Source organism: Ceratotherium simum, chromosome 38 (genome assembly GCF_057802395.1).
Source record: "Ceratotherium simum simum isolate JZ-2026a chromosome 38, ASM5780239v1, whole genome shotgun sequence".
NCBI classification, from domain to species: Eukaryota; Metazoa; Chordata; class Mammalia; order Perissodactyla; family Rhinocerotidae; genus Ceratotherium; species Ceratotherium simum.
This window is the reverse complement of record NC_141937.1, coordinates 17407105-17427791: the sequence shown is the minus strand read 5'-3', so window position 1 is coordinate 17427791 and position 20687 is coordinate 17407105.

Below are 20687 nucleotides of genomic sequence, written 5' to 3'. Positions count from 1 at the left end.
CTGGAATCTGAAGCTTTCCTTCCTCCCTCTATTGTTTGGAATATTTAATAATTCCAGGTCTACGTTTTGCTTGTTGAAAGTGTTTGTTGTTTTTGTTGGTTAGTTGGGTTGATGTTTTAATTGATTCAATTTATTTAGTAGATATATGTCTTCCTATTTTATGCTATTTTTCATGTCAGTTTGGGTATGCTTGTTTTTTATAACATGGTGAATTTTGACTCTGTTGTCTAATTTGTAGTACTAAGTATTTCACAGTATCCTGTAAGCATCTTGTTATGGTCTAAGGGCTCTGTAGAGAATACTTCTTATTTGATTTCTTTCATTTTTTTTTTTTTTTTTTTTGTGAGGAAGGTCAGCCCTGAGCTAACATTCGTGCTAATCTTCCTCTTTTTGCTGAGGAAGATGGGCTCTGAGCTAACATCTATTGCCAATCCTCCTCCTTCCCCCCTCCCCAAAGCCCCAGTAGATAGTTGTATGTCATAGTTGCACATCCTTCTAGTTGCTGTATGTGGGACGCGGCCTCAGCATGGCCGGAGAAGTGGTGCGTCGGTGTGCGCCCGGGATCCGAACCCGGGCCGCCAGTAGCAGAGCGCGCGCACTTAACTGCTAAGCCACAGGGCCGGCCCTTATTTGATTTCTAATACTGGTCATTTGTGTTTCTTCTCTTGTTCTTTTCCTTCATCAGTTTTGCTAGTGGTTTTCTAACTTTATTTATATTAAAAAAAAGCTTTTAGCCTGATCTGTTTCTGTAGTATTTTTCCATTTCATTGAATCTTATCTTTATTATTGCTTTCTTTCTGTATTTTTTTTCAGTTTGATTGTCCTTTTTAATTCTTAAGGCAGAAGCTGAGATTATTGATTTTCTGTCTTTCTTCCTTTCTAGTACATTCGTTGAAGGCTATATGCAATTCCCTTCTAAGCACAGATTTAGCTGGTGTCTCTTGTCTTCCCTAGTGTATTTCCAAACCGTTTGGCTGCAAGCCATGTCTGGCCCATAGGGTCTCCATCCTGTGTGCTTGCAACCATGCCAGCCTTCGTGTGTCTCCACCCCTCTGCCTGGTATCTTCCGGTGTCCAGTGTCACCATCTCATGTAACTGCAGCCCATGTCTGCCCTTTTCTGGTGTCAAAGTTTTCTGGCCCCTCTCAAAAGTCTCCGTTCCTTGTTCCTGTAGCCCATGCCAACCCACATGAGTCTCCAGCCCCTCTCTCTAAAACCCATGTCAGACAATTGTCATCCTCCCGTGTACCTGCAGCACGTATCTTTCCTCAACTGTCTCTATCTCCTGTGCCCACATTTGATACCAGACCTCACATGTCTCTCTCACTCCATGTGTCTGCATCCCTTTCCATCCCTGAGTGTGCCTGTCCCCTATGCTTCAGCCCACGCCAGCTCATGTTTGTCTATGTTCTCTGTGCCTCCAGCCCATCTAGACAACCAGTGTTTTCATTTACTCTTCCTCTAGTCCCTGTCCGAACTCATGTGTTTCCTTACCCTGTGCCTGTAGCCCATGTGTGCCTCAAGTGTCTTCACCCACTGTCCCACACTTGGGTGTCATTCACCTGTTAAAGGACATCTTGGTCCCTTCCAGGTTTTGGCCATTGTGAATCAAGCTGCTTTAAATATGTTCTTAGTGGTCTGTGTGGGGATGTACGTTTTCACGGTAGTTGGTTAAATACACTGGGGCACAATTGGTGCACCATATGGTGACACAATACTTAGCTTCACAAGAATTGGCAAGATGTCTTCTCAAGAGGTTGTACCGTTTGTATTCCCATCAGCAATGAATGAGCTTTCCTGTTGTCCCACATCCTCACCAGCAATTGGTATTGTCAGTTTTTGGTTTTCTTTCTTACCCATGTAGGTAGGGTATTTTATTGGTGTTTTAATTTGCTTTTCCTTAACGCACGATGCATTTCATTTTCCAGTAATTCTCCATTGTTGAGCAATTTATATATGCTTATTTCCCTGTATATGTATTCTTTGGTGAGGTGTCTATTCATATTTTGGTGTATTTATTTTAATTTGAGGCATTGTTTTCTTATTGTGGAGTTTAACTAATTCTTTCAATATTTTTCATACAAGTCTTTCTTCAGATATGTGTTTTGCAAATATACTCTTCTAATCAGAAGCTTGTCTTTCCATTCTTTGAACACTGTCTGTCACAGAGTGGACATTTTAAATTTAATAAAGTCCACGTTATTAATTTTTTTCCTTCATGGATTGTGCTTTTTGTGTTGTATGTGAAAACTAATCATCCAACTATAAATCATGTAGATTTCTCCCTGTTTCTCCACTATAATTTTCATTGTTTTGCATTTTATGTTTAAGCTGATGAATAGTTTTGAGTGATTTTACATCTAAGGTGCAAAGTTTGTCTTTGTTCATTTATTTCCATGTGGTGGTCCATTTGTATCATCACCATTTGTTGATGATGACTAGAGACTGAAAAGACTAAAAGACTAAAATTTAGACTACGTTTTCTGTGTTGAAGTGTGTTTATTCCTTTGAGCAAGGTCAAGTTGTCTGTATTTGCATAGGTCTATTTGTAGACTCTGTATTCTTAGTTTTAGCTACTTGTCTATTTGTTTCAAAATATCATGCTCTCTTGATTATTGTTGCCTTATAATTAATCTTGAAATTAGGAAGTGAGTTCATCACCTTGTTCTTTGTCAGGATTGTCTAGACTACTCAAGTTTTAAAATAAGTTTGTCAATATCTACAAAATAGCTTGGTGAGGTTTTTATTGGAATTGCTGGATCTCTAGATCATTTTAAGAACTGACATCTTAATAATATTGTGACTTTTGATCATGAACAAGGAATATATCTCAATTTATTTATTTCTTCTTCATTGCTTTCAAGAGTGTTTCATATTTTTTTCCACAGAGATCTGTACATATTTTGTTGAATTTACACTTGAGGATTTTTTTTTTTTTTTGGTGTATTGTAAATGGTATTGTTTCTTTCATATTCTAATTGTTACTAGTATATAGAAAATCAAATTTTGTATATTGACCTTGAACTTAGCTTCATGCTATCTCTATAAATTCCCATCTGGGCACAGAACAACGGGCTCTATTTCTGTTTGCACTTCCCAAATCATGGCATTGAAAATCTGAGTACTGAGTTTCAGCCATTCTCCAGGACTGCCAAGAAAGAGCACAGCTAGCAACAGCCCGATTTGACTTTCCTGTGCTGCACCCCCACGGCCAGCAGGCGGCGCCCGAACCCGCCAGTTCCGGCCGCTTGGCGCGCATGAAGGGTCCGCCTGTGGGTGTCAGCGGACGTCTTTGTCCAGAATGAGCGCAGGAGCTTCGTTTCGCCCCGGGACCCAGGAGGCGCCGCCGAGGATTTGGGACAAGTTAGGGCCGAGTCCACCAGGAGGAAAAAGCTTGCCGTCCACGGCCCTGACAGCTGAGGAGTGGGCTTTGCTGAGCTTTCTCCCGGACATTTTTCTACATCGTGAGAATATAACCGTTCATTGTCTACAGTGTTCTCACTTGCTTTATTCTTTCCTTTCTCATATAATATTTTAACAAGAATTAATTTGCAAAATTATTCATTAACTGCGGGTTTTTAAGGGTCAAATTCACAGTATCCTGTATTATTTTTATTTCAGATTGTTTCTGGGGAGAAATCCTGATTCGGTTTCGGACAGAGTGAAACGTACACATAGTCATGCAACTAATATAAAACAAAATGGGACCGGCCAGTATTCCATGGAGCCACATCGTAGCCGAGGCAAAGGGAAAAAGGTGCATCCCGATATATTCTTTCAACTATTTGTATTATTAATATTTTCTACAACTTTAAAGTAATTAAAAATATTGAAAAGTCAAGATTAAGTGTATTAAAATTGAGAATATTATTTTCTAATATTTTATTTATACCAAAACCAGAATTTATTATACTTTAACTTTCCTGGCTTTAAAGAAACTAACTTATCAATAATATTTTAATATACACTTTTTAGCTTACCTCATTTTCAATGAGATTATCACTATGTTGGACATTTTCTCATGAGGTAGTGATGAACACAAGTTTTTTTAAATTACTTTCAGCTCACTAAAATGTTCTTTGCTGGACCTCTGTGTGAATCAATTTGTTAAAAAAATAAATCAAGAGAACTTCCTAATTTGCCATATGATTGTAGTAAGCAAAATTCATGAACCAGGTTTAGAAGATCAAAACATGAAGCTGAATTTTTTTTTTTTTTTTTTTGGTGAGGAAGATTAGCCTTGAGCTAACATCTGTTGCTAATCTTCTTCTTTTTGCTGAGGAAGATTGGCCCTGGGCTAACATCCGTGCCCATCTTCCTCTACTTTGTATGTGGGACGCCCGCCACAGCATGGCTTGATAAGCAGTGCATAGGTCCGCGCCCAGGATCCGAACCTTCAAACCCCAGGCCACAGAAGCAGAGCACACAAACTTAACGACTAAACACACAAACTTAACGACTAAGCCACCTGGCCAGCCCCATGATTTTTTTAATCAACTATTGCATGCTGCTTAAAACCATTTAAGATGAAATATCTATAGAACTTAAATCACCATAGTATTTAAGAGCCAAGACAGTGGTTGCTTTTCCTAAAACAGACGCATTCATGGAAAGTAGATTTTCTCTGGTTCCAAATAGAAAATCTGAAGGCACTTACTTTAATCTTGTATATCTCCATTTCAAAGGTGACACTGAGATGTTTCTAATCTTTTTATATGTGCTTCTTCCCTGTAATAACGGTTTTACATTCCTCTAACATATATAGGCATTTTTCTTTCTACTACTTATTCTGATTCTTTATATTTGTCTCTCCTCTCTTTTGTTTCTCTTTTCCCTGCCTTTACTCCTCCAGGCCCTCTCACTCTGGCTTTCTTCTTTCCTCCCTGACAGTCTATCTCATTGAGTACTCTTCTTTCCACCACCTTTCTTTCGTGGAAACATCTAAACACCGATTTACATCTCTTTCCAAATGAAACTGATTATTTTAGAAAGAAAGAAAGAATTAAAATTCATTAACTAAAGATCTTGTCTTCTCAATTGGTGAAAGAAAAAAATAATTTCATGAAATGAGGATATTAACTCTGACAGTCCGACCCCAGGTTTTCCTCTATGTTTATAAGTTCATAAAAATTATACAGGAGCGGTATCAATAACCACGTTTTTCAATACCACTTCCTCAGTGTAGTGCCTTAACATCCTCAAGAAACAGCGTATTTTAAATGTACCTGAATCCAAGTCAAAGATATCAAATGTGTAGAAATGAGAGCATGATCATTTAGGATGAAACTCAAGGAACCGAGCCCAATAAAATCAATAATAGCTTCATTTTTATCATGCAAGCAAAGTGTGAAAGTTCAAGCAAAGAACACATTGGGGAAATTTAAGACACAAAACATTTCAAATTCCCATTACTGAATGTGAGATGCTTAAATGTTAATGGTTTGCTGAGAATAATTGCGATTTTTTACCAGCACTTTAGAGAATTATACTGGGACATATCAAAGTTTTTTATAGATATTGTAAATGAAGTATTTCTCTAACACCTTTGAAGGTCCACTTTGTCACCATAAGTATTTAATAAAAATAGAAAATAGAATATTTTCTGAAATATCTCTGATTTTTCAGATATTTTTACTTATTTCTAGATTGCAAGAATCTTGAAAAGAAGGAAATATACTAGGTTTATTCAAATGATTATGACATTTTCCAAGATATTTTCTGAAAATATTTGTTAATTGAAACAAAGTTGAGAGATAACTTTCCAAACATAGCATAAAAAGACAGAAAAATATCGGTTGCCAAGAAACTAACATTAGAATTATTACATATTACGTAAAATTAATAGATAAAAACATTAGAATTATAATCAGCCTTAGAGATAAAACTGATTCATTTATGTATATTTCAAAAGATTACTAGCTTCCGAACAGGAAACTTGCAGAGGTCAAAATAGTCTTTTCAGGAAAGAAAAAACTAAGATTAGGCAATTAACCTTTTGATCCACTCAGTTCAAATTCCCTTCATTTCAAAATTATGCAGGCAGTACAAAGATAATTGTGGGAGTTTAAAATAGTATTTGTGAAAGAGAGAGATTATGGTGGGGTGAATGTGTGTATGTGTGTGTGTAGAGGAATTTGATAATTAAAAGTAAAAAAGACAAAGGCTATTTGAGGAGATATTAGACTCTATAAGGATTTTTTTTATGAAGATTTTATTTGAGGTCATTATTTTTATATTCCAATAATTTAAGGTGGTGATGAGTATTATATCCTGGATTTATTTTAAAGAAAATATACATTACACTTGGATAAACAAAATTACCTACTTAATTACATAGTAGAATGCAGTTAAGATATTTGTACAAAGGTGACCTAAGGGAGGACTAAAGCATGTAGTGTACTCTTGGAAACGACTGTGAGAAGAAGTGAGTACATCAAATAGTGTCAACAAGGGAGTGTCAGGACCTTTATGCTGCTATGCAATTCTGGATATTTGTTTTTAGCTTATGTAGACCTCAAACAGGAACTTTCCAAACTAAAAGAATTTTAAAATACCCAACTTTTCCCCATAATACAGAGACTAAAATTAGCTTAAACAACTAAGATATTGATTGTCTCACATAATACGACATCCAGAGGAAATACAGACTCCAGATTGCTTGTTTCAGGAGTGCGATTATATTATTCAAGGATCAGCTGGGATTTATTTTTTCTCAGTCTTTCTGTACTTTCATCCTTCACGTTGTCTTCAAGCTGAGGCCGGGAGGTGTCAGGTCCAGAGCCAGGAACATGCCTGGGAAGAGGGGAAAATCCTCTTCCAGTGACTGCTTTACGAGTGAGAATATTTTCCCCAGAATCCTCCAGCACTTTCCTAACATTTCATGGCATAGAATGACCATAACCTTTTGGAACAAATCACTGGCAAGGGGTACTTGATACCATGTGCTAGACTATTCATTTGGGGTAGAATGTCAGCTATTGTTACTTGTCATATTACTATGAGTTATCGTTATCATAAACAAAAATGAGAGACTCATCCTATTATCGTCACTCTGATCTTCCCCAAAGTGTGTTTCTCAGAACTCTCCCTCTATAGAACAGGAATAGATATTACATGACAAAATATTCATAATACAGAGAGATCTGTGGACAAGGATGGCAGAGAAACCTCAGTTAAGCAAAGCTGAACAGATTTTTCTTCAGCAGAAATTCTCAGAGCCGTTTTTTTTTTTAATTTTAAATAATATCTTTGTTTATTTATTTTTTTAATGTTATCTTTTATTTTTTCTTTCTTTCTTTTTTTTTTCTGAGGAAGATCAGCCCTGAGCTAACATCCATGCTAATCCTCCTCTTTTTCTGCTGAGGAAGATCGGCTCTGAGCTAACATCTATTGCCAATCCTCCTTCCCCCCCCCCCCAAAGCCCCAGTAGATAGTTGTGTGTCATAGTTGCACATCCTTCTAGTTGCTGTATGTGGGACGCAGCCTCAGCATGGCCAGAGAAGTGGTGCATCAGTGCACGCCCGGGATCCGAACCCGGGCCGCCAGTAGCGGAGCGTGCGCACTTAACCGCTAAGCCACGGGGCCGGCCCTCAGAGCCTTTCTTATGTGAGTGCATTTTACTCTCTAAGAGATGGAAATAATATTGAGAAATTCCCAAACTGATTTGACAAAGAAAGCCTATTTTCACCAGCATATCATATAGGATAAATATCCAATGAAACACACTTTGAAAATACTACAGGGTCCCACACCACTTCAGCACCTGAAGCACATTCTCTCCACTGACAGGTAGAATGGGCTTCAATACATTTATTCAAACAAATGAGAGTATGAAATATTAATCTGACTCCACTTAATTAACCTGCGAATAGGTTAGCTCTTCACCTTTCCTCTTATACATATATTACCCATCAACCTGCTCATCATTTTTCATATCCCAAAAATGTAAAGTGTTAATTACTTGTAGCCGAAACATAGTCTTTTCGTTTTACATTAACTTTCTTAATTGAAGTCTTACTTAGACATAGTTCAACTCCTATGTTTAAATAAAGTATATGCTGACTTCAGATGGAGAAAAACAGTGAGTACATATTCAAGTGAAAGAATCAAAGAATTTTGAAATTTAATATTATAAAATATAGTGTTGATTTGTAGCCTTGAAGCTGTTCCTAGCCACAAACTCTTATTTTTTAAAAGCCACACTGAGATCAGATTTGATAGAATATGTTTGTTTCAAGTAATTTCCCTTAAAAAAATCCAACTTAAAATATTGTTTCAATACAGTGAAATGATAGAGAAAAATGGTTCTATTGCTTAGCCATGGTAGGAGGGAAGAGAGAAAAACTGGCATTGTAGACCCTTTGGCACATTTTCTAACTGAGCTGTGATATGCTGACACTCAATAGAGACAGTGCATTTGAAAAATTAGGTTTAATCTCCCTAAAGGTTCAAAGGCAACAGGAAGCAAAGAACAATGCATTATTCTCTAATCAGTAAATTGAAAGCTGAACCGGGCTGTCTTTTGTTGATTATATGAGATAAACTGGCTGATGAAATTGTGGAAAAATGGCCCAGTTCCTTAGTTTATATCTAAAAATCAGATATTGCAGTCAAGCTACAAATAAAAACAGATTGTCTTCCATTTTTCCCTCTTATCAGAACTCAGTACTAAAACCATGGGTTTGTGAGAGTCTGAGAAAGTGTTACTGCCCAACGTGGGGCCTTCTGCTCGCTGCAAGACATGCCAATAGTCAAGAGGCAAGGTCGTGGGAGAAAAAGGACTTTTTATTACAGCTCGCTACCGAGAGGGAAGATGGCCGACTCATGTCCAAAAGAACCATCTTAAGGGGGCACAAAATCTTACAGCAGTTATATAGGCCAGTGGGTTATAGGGGAGGGGGTTAGGAATGTTGACCTTCTCCCAGTTACAGACTGGGAGTGCCACACCAGATGGTTCAGTTTTCACTGATGATGGCTATCAGCATAGACTCTCTGTTCGGGGGTCATCACATTCCTAAGGAACTCAAAAGAACAAAGTTATCACCTTATCACAGCTGGAAGGTACATGCACAAGCAGGGGTCATAAAATCTACAGAGCAGTTAGACCTCCTGGAGGGTGCAGATCCAGCTGGGTTAGTTTGTCAGAGGTCATTCAAAGTTACAATAGGGCTGCTTTTCTACAATATGGCTTCCCTTATGTCAACCTTGTCTTGAGAGTCTGAGAAACTGTTGCCCAGTTCAGAGGGACCTCAATCATCTTTATTCCTGAGAAGATCCTCATTTAATAGAGAATTAGTATGTGGCTGCATCAAATGACCACCTCACTATGAATATGAAAATCCATTTAATGGAACCTCGACCTCTATACACATGAAAACCCATATATCTGATATCTATCAGCCAGTGATTTGAATACACAAAATATTCCAATGAAAATTCCATTGTTTTAAAGAAAAACCTGTTTTATCTCTGCATAGGCATCTTGTTATTTACTAATGGTTTTAACAATTTTCAGGTGGCTGCAAGCTACATGTTTCACTTACTCTGATAACTTTTTAAAAAAAATATTGCCCCAAATTGGCCTTTATTTCATTGTATACTTTTAGAGCTACAAAGAACCTTAGACATCATCTAATCCAGTTCTATCTTTTATAATTGATAAAATTGAAGACAGAAAATTGTGTAACTTGTCCGTCCTAGAATGCAGGATTCCCAAATGTCAGTCCCATTTTCCACATCTATAATTTAGACTAATCTGTCTTTTTTTTTTTTAAATCCCCTGCTATCCACTATTGAATCAGAAATACTGGCTGATTGCTCAAACTTACATGAGTTTGCAACTTACACATCACTATAAGCTCAGGGTCCTGTCCTTAGCTTTCAGATTTAAATAGTTGGGGTTTTAGACCACCCAGGGGGACGCAGCCCTCCCCTCAATAGAAGTACCCCCCAAGTCACTCTCTGCCCTTTTGCCCCTACTTGGTTTTTTCAGAGCAATTAACAAGATGTAAATTTTATTTTTCAAAAGGCTATTCTGAGCATTTTTGTAAATGTCTGTTGGTGCATGTTTATGAGTTTCTCTAGTTAAAAATCCCTAATATAAAGTAAAATTATTGTTTTGTACAATGTTTGCTTAGATTTTCTCACATGCTTTATCATTTTCTTTGCTCCCTATTCCTCTTTGCATATCAATGTTCCTTCTGAGATTAGTTTCCTGTTTCTTGAAATATACTCTATAGATATTCCTTTAGTAAGGATCTCTTATAAATAAAGCTTCCCACTCTTTGAAAACATCTATATTTTATCTTCTTTCTTGAAAAAGAAATTCACTGGGAATAGAATTCTAGAAAGATAATTTTCTCTTAACATTGTGAAGATAATTTGCCCAGCCTGCTCCATTACATTATTGAGAAATTCTTTGTTATTGAGAAATGACCTGTTAGTCTAATTGTAGTTCCCTTATAAGTAATCTCACTTTCTCCCTATTTTTAAGATCTGTTCTTTGTCTCGGGTATTCTCTATTTTCACTATGTTGGTTCTAGTTGCGGATTTCTTTTATTTACCCTATTTGAGACTTGGGGGGAGCACTGCTTCCTTTTATTTTTGGTGAGGAAGATTGGCCCTGGGCTAACATCTGTGCCCATCTTCCTCTACTTTACGTGGGATGCCGCCACAGCATGGCTTGGCAAGCGATGCGTGGGTCCACGCCTGGGATCCAAATCTGCAAACCCCAGGCACTTAACTGCTACGCCACTGGGCCGGCCCCTGGAGCACTGCTTCTTGAATCTGGAATTCGGTGTCTTGCATCATTTTTGGAAAAATTCTCAGCCATTTATCTCTTTACTTACAGCCCCTCACATTTCCTCTCTTATCTTCTCCTGAAACTTCCATCTCTCTCCATGCAATGTTTTGGTTGCATTTTCTCTCATGTCTTCAGATCTATCTCCTGTTTACCACTTCTACTAGCTTTGTCTAATTGTTTATTATGTCTCTACAGTTTATTTCTAATATAAATCAGTTTTTTTAATTCTAAAAGTTTCAGTTGGTTCTTTTTCAAATCAGACTTGTCAAATTGAACTATCAGAATTGATATCTTGAAAAATTTCTCTTTCTACCCCAAGCAATAACCACTATATAAATTTCATTTTAAAAATTTAGTAATAATTCAGATAGTGGTTATATTTAATAACAAAGATGAGTTTTTCCTTCGTCACAATTTCAATATATCTCTATTTTTAGGATAGTAAATACTTCAAATTCTGTATGTGATAATTTCCATATCAGCAGTTTTGATAGTCTGATTCCAGAGTTTGTTGTTTCTAATGACTGCCATTGATGGGATTTGTTTGCTTGTATGTTTGGTGATTTTTGGTGGTGAGCCCATACTCTTTGGAAATTTATCTGTGCAAATTCTTTGACTGGATTTAAAGAGCATCCTTTCAGAGTGTGTTTGCTTTTCTTCTGCCAGTTTCCTCTACTCACAACAAGACAAGCAGGCAAATATGTCTTCTATCTCTGGAAAATATTTGTTTAATTTCTCTACTGAAGGTGTCACTCTTTGAGTTTTCTGCCTTTTTACAAGGTTGTCTGTGCCAAGTGTCTGCCCTCTTTGCTCTGGGATTTGTCTCTTGAACTTTGGATAAGTGGCCCTTGAAATCTATGCTCTGTGGGTTTCAGAACATGGGAGACTCTACAAGACTAACCATCTGGTTTCTTCAGCAAATAAATTGCAAAGAAAAGAGAGTGAAATAATCTCCATGGATTATGAAAGATATAAAAGATATATCAATCAATGGAAATTTGGATATTATTTAGATTATGATTTAAAAGAAAACAAAAAACAAAAGAGCCAGACCATTGGGAAATTTGAATACTGACTGGATATTTGCTGATATTAAGGAATTATGTTCACTTTTCAGGTGTGATAATGGTATTGTGGCTATGTTTAAATGAAAAATCCTTATCTTTTAGAATAAAAAACTGAAATATTTATAGATGAAATAATATAATGTCTTGGATTTGCTTCCAAACAGTCTCATGTAGGAAGGAGAGAGAGTGGATAGGGATGCAAATGAAATCAAATTTGAGTCATGAGTTGATAACTGTTCATCATGGTTGATGGGTTCATGGGGTTCATTATATATTTCTCTCAATTTTTGTGATGTTTGAAATTTTTTATTGAAAAGAAGAAAAAGAAAGAAAGCCAGGCTCTAAGCATCTAGGGATTGGCCAATCCCACCTAAACAGCCAAATATCAGAAACTGGTTCACACTTTGTGGATTTATTCTTTCCTTTTTTTCATGGCCTCTGAAGAATTTACTTTCAAACCAGGTCATCCATATGTTTAAAAAAATTTTCTTATATTGTATCCAGCACTTCTAGGCATATTGTCATGGGCAGCACCTCACTTGTTTTCTGGTCTGCCTTATTTCAGGAAACAAATGTCTCAAAAATAGTTCTTGACAGCCACCCTCTTCAGCTGCCCAACTAGAATCTTGAGACACTGACTTGATGCTGTCTCTCCTCATCCTTCCTTCCATCAATGACCATGTCTTGCAAATTCTACTTTCTAAATTTCTCCCTTGTTTGTGCCCTGGAGTCTGGAGATGCCACTGTCACTGCTCTTGTCCACTTTCCTGTCTTCTCTCATTGTCACTACTGCACGTCCTTTCATCAGTCTTCCCTCATTCAGTCTGGTCCGTGCTAATCCATTCTCTACATGGCAACTCGGCTCATCTTTTGATGAATGAAAATTACATCATATCATTCCCCTGCTTAAAACTCTATTTTCCTTACTGTGACCTGATCATAAATTCTAAAATCCTTAAGTGACCCCTGAGGTCCTGCATAAGTTCACCTTTAGCCAAAACCTCCAGTTTCATCCTGTATTTATTCTCTAAGATCCAATCAGATGAGCCTTGGTTTCATTCTTTGTGCTAAGCTGCTCCAAGGCTCCAGGCCTTTGCATGTGCTATCTTCTGCCTAGACCATCTTTTCCTGTTCCATATCAACAAGCTACCGCCTTATTCTTTTGGTCACAGGTTAATATCACTTCCTTACAGAAAGATTTTCCTAACCCCACACTCACGTGGGTAGCCCTATATATATATATATATATATATATATATATATATATATGTATATTGTTATACATCTTCTTCACTAGTTTGTGAGAATCAAGAAGGCAGGAAACACAATTTTTTTGTTAACTACTCCATTTCTAGTGGCTAGGACAATGATGACATATAACACATGCTCACTAAAGGTTTAGAATGAGTCAATGTCAAGCATTATGCTACTTGCTACAAATAGAATGGTGACCAATATAAATACAGTCCCTCCTTTTAGGGAGCTACAGCTGAGAAGATGAATAAAACAGGAAGTTACTCTACAATAAACGGCAAGCAGTATGATAAAGGGAACACAGTGTGTGATGCTTTTTTTTTTACTTTGTCAATTAATTTTTTGGGGGCCAGTGAGGCAACCAATTTGCAGTTTGCATCACTCTATAAATTAACAATAATGACTATCATCACAGTTGATCCCAGAGGTTTGAAGGTCATTCTTAGGAAGCATCTGTTTCCTTCCCTATTTGAGATTGTTCTCACCTCCACATTCCATGTCAGTGTTGTATATGCAGCAGTCCAACCACACAATAGACTTGTAAGTGACTGGTCTCACCATTGGTGATGTCTAGGCAATAACATGACTGATGGGGATATTACAGAGGCCAGTTATAGGAACTAAATAAGTCTGGGGTTGGTTTCCATGTGGAAGATTAACCTTCATCCAGTTGCTATCATGGTTTTCACATTTTCAATTTGATTGAAAACTTGCTCACCTCACCATGACTGGCACATACTAGTGGCCTAATTAATACTTGTTGACTAGATGGATTGAAGCTCTACTGGTATCACTCTGTAAATGTCTCCCAAGGACAGGTGGACTGGATTCAGCTCTCCTCTGTTATCAAGCCAATAAACAGTGTGCTGCCTGAGGAGCAGAATTTGGAAAGTGTTAAATCTACATTGTTGACACCATACTTTGCTGTTTTTCAGTTCTTGTGTTCTTCTAACAAGCTCAAAATCAATAACAGGAGGGTTAATTCTGGAATCTTCTCAGTCAGACCTCAAACTAAAGCTGAGTGCTCTATAATGAGAAGAGTCACCTTTGTCTATGTACTTTTTTACCATTTAGGAAACAATGCTTGAGTGTGTGCATTTTATATGTACAGTGTCGGTAAAATGTACAACCATCTTTGCACATGAACAGCAGTTTCTTATAGAGCCGTTCAATTTTTTTGTTTGCTTCCACAGAAAATTTGTGCCCCAGGCTGAAGATTTTTTTTGTTTTTTCTTCCTTCATGACAGCGTTTAGAATACTGAGGATATTTGCCATGATGAGAGGACTCCCATAGGACCTGTCATGGGCAGTTGCATGTGATTTGGTTGAGTATGAAGTTGTGGGTGTGGATTTGTCCTTGACCTAGCATCTCTGCTAAATGACTGACAGTAGCCTGTGGCTGTTCTGACTGTTCAGGAATATCCAGCCCTGAAATATGTGATGCTCTTCTTGTTGATGTCTGGCGCCCCCACAGGAGACATAGTATGTACTTTCTAACTTATTCTTTCCCTTTCAGACTCATTTCTTGTCTCAAGTCATCTCTGCTATTTCCTTTCTCATCTCTGTTTCTTAGTCTCTGCCTTAACTGTACTTCTTCCGAAATGGAAAAGTTTTTAGCTTCGTGTTTTTCCTCTGTGATTCCACAAAGAACAAGTACTCTGAGATAATGTTTTCCAAGAATGACCTAAGGATGATTCCTTGGTGCAAATGACTCGAACCAGGTAGCTCCATCCTCTTGTCTCCTCTCATGTGAGCGTCAGTGGACAGTTCCTCTGGAAATCCCATATATTTTTGTGACTTTTTAAAAACTTCTTTAGTGTTAAAATGAATACATCTAATAATAATATAAATAATTACAATTTATCTTTTTCCTATAATTTTAACAGAAATTATCTGATTTAAGTAAGCACATATATGTATATCAAGTCATTATGCTGTACACTTGAAACTTACACGGTGCCCACTGATTTGCTTGAGCTGCAGGAGCAGCAAAGAGTCATGCAGAGGTGTTTCTGGCTGTCCCCCTGCCTCAGAAGCAACATGCACATCCTATTACTAGTGTTCACCTCCTTGATCGGAATTGGTCCAAAGCAGGAGAAGGGGTACAAGATCTTCCCATTTATTCACTGGTGCCAGCACTCACTCTGTGCCAGGTGCCTGGGTGGGCCTAAGTGTGGGGTGAAAATGACTGGGTGGTCTCGGCCTGCCAGGAGCTCACAGTCTGGAGGGGTGATGGACAGAAGCAAAGACATGAGAAAGAAAAGAGCAAGTGATGGTGTGAAACACAGAAGGGGCCTGTGAGGGAGGGCTGGGGGCACTGGTAGGAGGGTCTGAAAGGCCTCACTGGGGTGACATTTGCTGGGACCAGAAAGACAAGAGGGAGCCAGCCCTGCACAGGTCCCGGAGCAGTGTGTCAGGGAGAAGGCAACACTGGTGCAGAGACTGCCAGGCAGAAGTGAGTTTGGCCAGAGGAGGTTAGAAAGGTGCCCAGTGTGGCTGCAGGGAGCCTGGGAGGAGAGAACAGCAGATGGGAGTGGACGGTAGGACCGGGTCCTGGGGTCTACATGGCTGTGTTAGTTATCCTTTCCTCTCTGATTACATTGCCCCCAAACCTTGCATTTCAAATTACACATATTTAACATCTCACAATTCGTGTGGACCAGCAATCAGGCACAACTTAGCTAGGTGCCTCTGCCTCAAGATGTCTCACAGGCTGGGGCTATGGCCTTAACTGAAGCTGGACAGGGGGCGGATTTGCTCCCAGGTTCACTCCCAGCTTTCAGGATTCAGTTTGGACTGAGAGCCTGATTTCCTTTCTGTCTGTTGGCCTGGGCGCTCCATTGGTTTTCTCCTATGTGGGCCTCTACACGGGGCAGCTCAAAACACCAGTGCTTGATTCCCTAGTTCCAGGGATATGACAGAGAGATTGAGAGAGAAAGAGAGAGATGGAACACAAGAGAGGGAGTAAGAGGGAAGTGAGAGACTTTTTGTAATTAAAATTTAGACGAGACATCCCATCCCTTTGGCTGTATTCTGTTGGTCAGAAGCCAGTTATTGACACCTTAGTGGTTACACAGTGATGTATATACCAGGGGTGGGCTTACTGGGTACCACTGTGGATGCTGCCCACCTCATAGGCCAAGATGAAGCCCGTGGGTCTTGTTCTAAAAATAACAGGAAACAATTGATGGTTTTATGGCAGAGGAGTAGAATATCTGAATTTCAATTAATTTCAACCCCCTCAGGGTGCTGACCTGAAGATGAGGCCAACATAGAAGGGACTATTCCAATATCACATTACTGGAACCCAGGCCTGCTTTGGGTAATGTTCCATGCTATGGCCCACCCTTCTTGTAATTCTTCCATTTCTAAGTTTGTGACTAGACACATGTGACCAGCACATGTGTTACATGTATTATCTCATATACACCTGATGATGTCCCAAGGGAGTAAATTCTAGCGTGATCCTCATTTGGAGACTGGGGGGACCTGAAAGGCACAATGAGTTTCCCAGGACACAGAACTGATAAGAAAAAGGAGGTTTGAATTCAGCTCTGTCTCCTCAAAGCTAGGACCCTAGTTACATTTCCAGGGAGCTGTGGCTAGGGCTATGTTGGCACATCATGCACAGTTAAGGAGATGACAGGAGGGAGGAAGATGATCAATAACAGCCCCAGCGGGGAAGCTTTGGGCAAGTCTGATTGAAGGATATGTGTGTGTGTGTGTGTGTATATATATATATGTCATCTATAAAAAGAAATAGTTTTACATCATCCTTTCCAACCTGAATGCCTTCTATTTCTTTTCCTTGCCTAATTGCCCTCATTAGAACCTCTAGTACAATGTGATTAACATATGAGATGAGGGTAGACACCATTGTCTTGTCCCTGGTCTTAGGGAAAAATTTCCAGTCTTTCACCATTGAGTACAATGTTAGCTATGGTTTTCAAGGTTGCTATTTATCAGGTTCAGAAAATTTATTTCTATTCTTAAATGTATTGAGTGATTTCTTTTTTAATCATGAAGGATGTTTTATTTTGTGCAATTCTTTTTTGTATGTATCAAGATTGTGTGGTATTTGTCCTTTATTCTATTAATATGGTGTCTTACATTAATCAATTTTTCAGATATTAAACCCACTTTCAGCTAGAGGTAAGAGATTAAGACCTTTTCAAGTCTTTCCTGGGTGTGCACACACCCCTTCACACTTGTGGCCTTCTAGATCCCCACAAATACACTGGAGCTTTTCAGAGTCCCCTATAGACATCTCATTTCACAATTTTTGTTTTAAGTTTTTGACTCACCTCTTGCTTGCCTCAACTGGTATTGCTCCCTAAGGCAGCTACAAAGTAAAACAATTACTGCTGATTGTTCTTAGCAAGTGCCCTGGGGATAGGCTTTCCTAACTGAGCAAGCTCTGAGTCAAATAAAACAAGTTCTGAAAATAGGGCTTTTTCAAGGAGCTTCCAGACAGTTCCAATAGTGACAATTCAATGGGAATGGGTCTTTTGGGACCCAAGGACCAAGAGCTAGGCTGCTGGTTTTCACAGCTACCATGGTTTGGAGACTGACGGCTTTCACAGTTACTGAGGATTTTGTGAGAGCAGGATGGGAATAGGGCAAGTTGTAATGCCACAGAGCTTACCCCATTTACCAAGATTCAACTCTTTCTTAACTAAACTGTCCTCAGATTATTACAAGACTTTGGTTAACTTCTAGACTTCTGAAAAAGTCGATTTTCACCATTTTTACCAGTGTTCTCATTGTTTTTATGGAGTTTCAGAAGTCCTTACTCCATTTCAAAAGTGTTCTCCCTGTGGCTATTTATTTATAAATCAATTACATTAAATTAAATTACATGAGAAATTCAGTTCCTTCACTCACACACAGTGGCCACATTTTAAGTGCTCAGTAACAACATGGGGCTAATAATGACAGCATTGGATAATGCAGACACAAATGTTTACATCCTTGGTGAAAGTTCTCTTGGACAGGAACTAGAAGCAGGGAATCTAGAAGCAGAGTAGAATTCCAGACACCCTTGTTCATCCCTTGTGCCCTTCCAGGTCTGTCCTCTACAGTAACCACATAGGGGTGTGGATAGAGTTGCCATCTCTGAGAAACTCCTACAGCTGACCCAAAATGGTACCCAGCTGCAGAACTTTACCCCGGACAAGAACAATGTCCTTATGGCTGGTAAGGCTCTGTGGTCATTGGTGCAGTAGTGGGGTTTCCAGCTTCCACACCTGGCGCTTTTCCTGGGGATCTGGAGGCTTGGGCCTGAGAAGGAATTGAACATTCTCAGTTGGCAGGAGGTAGCATAGTCCTCAGGCTTTACCCACCATTAAGAGACAGAAAAGGACACTCGGTGGGATATAGGAGATACTTGCCTTCTCCTAGACAGCGCTGTGACCTCAGGCTAGTCACCTCCCCTCTCTGGACTTCTGTTTCCTTATCTCTGCACTGAAAGCCACTTGGCCAATGGTCAGTGAGGGCCTCTAGCTGTGTGTGAACCAGCATTGACAAGTGTGGCAGGTTTCACATCCATAGGCTGTATAAAAATAGGCAATAGGCCTGATTTGGCTCACTGGGTGTAGTTTGTCAAATCCTGCTCTAGATCAGTACCATGCACTAGAACTTTCTGCAGTGATGGAAGTGTTCTGTATCTGTGCTGTCCAGTGCATAGCCATCTGTGGCTACTGAGTACCTGAAGTATGGCATTGTGACTGGTTTCTATGGTTACTGACTTTTAGTGTCAGTGAGGTACCAGATTTTTTAACTAAAATTAATTTTAATGTAAAAAGGCACTTGTTGCTGCTCCACATTGGAGCACACAATATGTCTGGGGAGAGGTTGTACAAGTAGGGGGACCTGCAACCCTGCCCCCATGCCCCGTGGGTGCTGTGTGTCCCTACCCTCCTGGAGTTTCTGTTGTAGTTGGAAATACCAAGAGTAGGCAATTGAAAATGATAAATTATATGATGTGAACCAATCCATACTTGGGAATAGTAATCAAAGAAGGCTTCCTGGAGGAAATTACATTGTAAGTGAATCCTGGAAAATGAGTATAAAACAACTTGGTAAAAGAGAAGGAGTTGAATGTATTTCTAGGCAGAGAAGAAAGCGTTTGAGTGGGAATTTACAAATTTAGAGAGATCCCATGGTCTTGCCAACTGTGATGAACTATTTTTCCCCTTGACCATCATAAGATGGCCCAGCCCAATTTCAGTCCTCTGTGCCCAGAGGTGAAAATTTGGTTTAATTTATTACACTCTTGTAGTGTGATAAAATTTGGTTTAATTTATTATACTTTTGGATTATGTAGCAAAGTATCCTAATTTTTCAGGGATGTAAACTAAAATGGGATAAAACATCAGGATATCTACTTGACTTTAATATTTCAGTGAAAATACGGGAGGAAGCAAGTGTGGTAAGTGTTAATAAATTATACATTGCATGAAATATTGTTTTAATTGGATGAAATATGCATTATTAAATCTAGGTGATGGATGTTTCTGATATTGTTCTACTTTTCTGTGTATTTGAAAAGTTTTATTTAAAAAAGTAAAACACTCACATGCCTTCTCCATTTCATTCACGTCCAGGGTACTCTCCCCATAGAAATGATGCCTTGACTGAGAATCCTGGTAAGCCTCAAGGAAACCCCAGCCCAGGGTGGGGAGGGAATATCTTGATGCTGTGCCTCATCAAAGAGAACCATGTGCATAGTGTATTGAGTGATGATGAAAGTTGTCCAACTCATGTCAAGAACAGTTGCAGCACAGTGAGGGGACAGCAGGAGCCCTGAGGGAATGACAAGAGGTGGCTCACACCAGCACTTGTCTCCCCAGACCTCCCCTTCTGGGCCATCATCCTGGTGCTCATCACATGCCTGATCTGCTGTCTCCTGGTAAGCCAGGACGTGTTGCTTGTCTTCTTACTATTGGGTTGTAAGGGCTCTTTATATATTATAAACACATATGCTTTGCTAGGGATATGTTTTGCAAATATTTTCTCCCATTGACCACTTGGTGTTCATAGCTCCTTTACCTTAAATCAATAGGGAAATTATCATCCACCCCACTCTTAGCGACTCACTCCCATATCCCAGATATTTCTGTCAACCCAAATGGTCATGTTCAAAAATAAATAACTCGGAAAACATGTTCACCCACCACAAATTCCTGATTACCACTTTTTACTCAAACACTCATCAATAGATACCTCTTCCTCAAGATTGGAAGTTATGCTGGATCACCACATCCTCACCTTAATTTCTCTTCTCCTATCCCTATCATTCGTGGATTCCATGGTCTATGATCTTGATAATTCCTTTGGAATAATCCAAAATTTCTTACTGCTTATCAAATGTGTCTTGTAAAACTTCAAACCCCCAGAAGATCCTGATTATCTGCCATGCCTTAGCTACTGCTGGTCTTATGATAACTGCTAAGAAAAGCACACAACAGGATATTGCTGGTGCCACTGTAAATCCAAAATCATTTGCACCTCTGGGAAGCATCCATAATGCCTGGAAATTTTACTTTCTTTTTATGTCTTGGCATA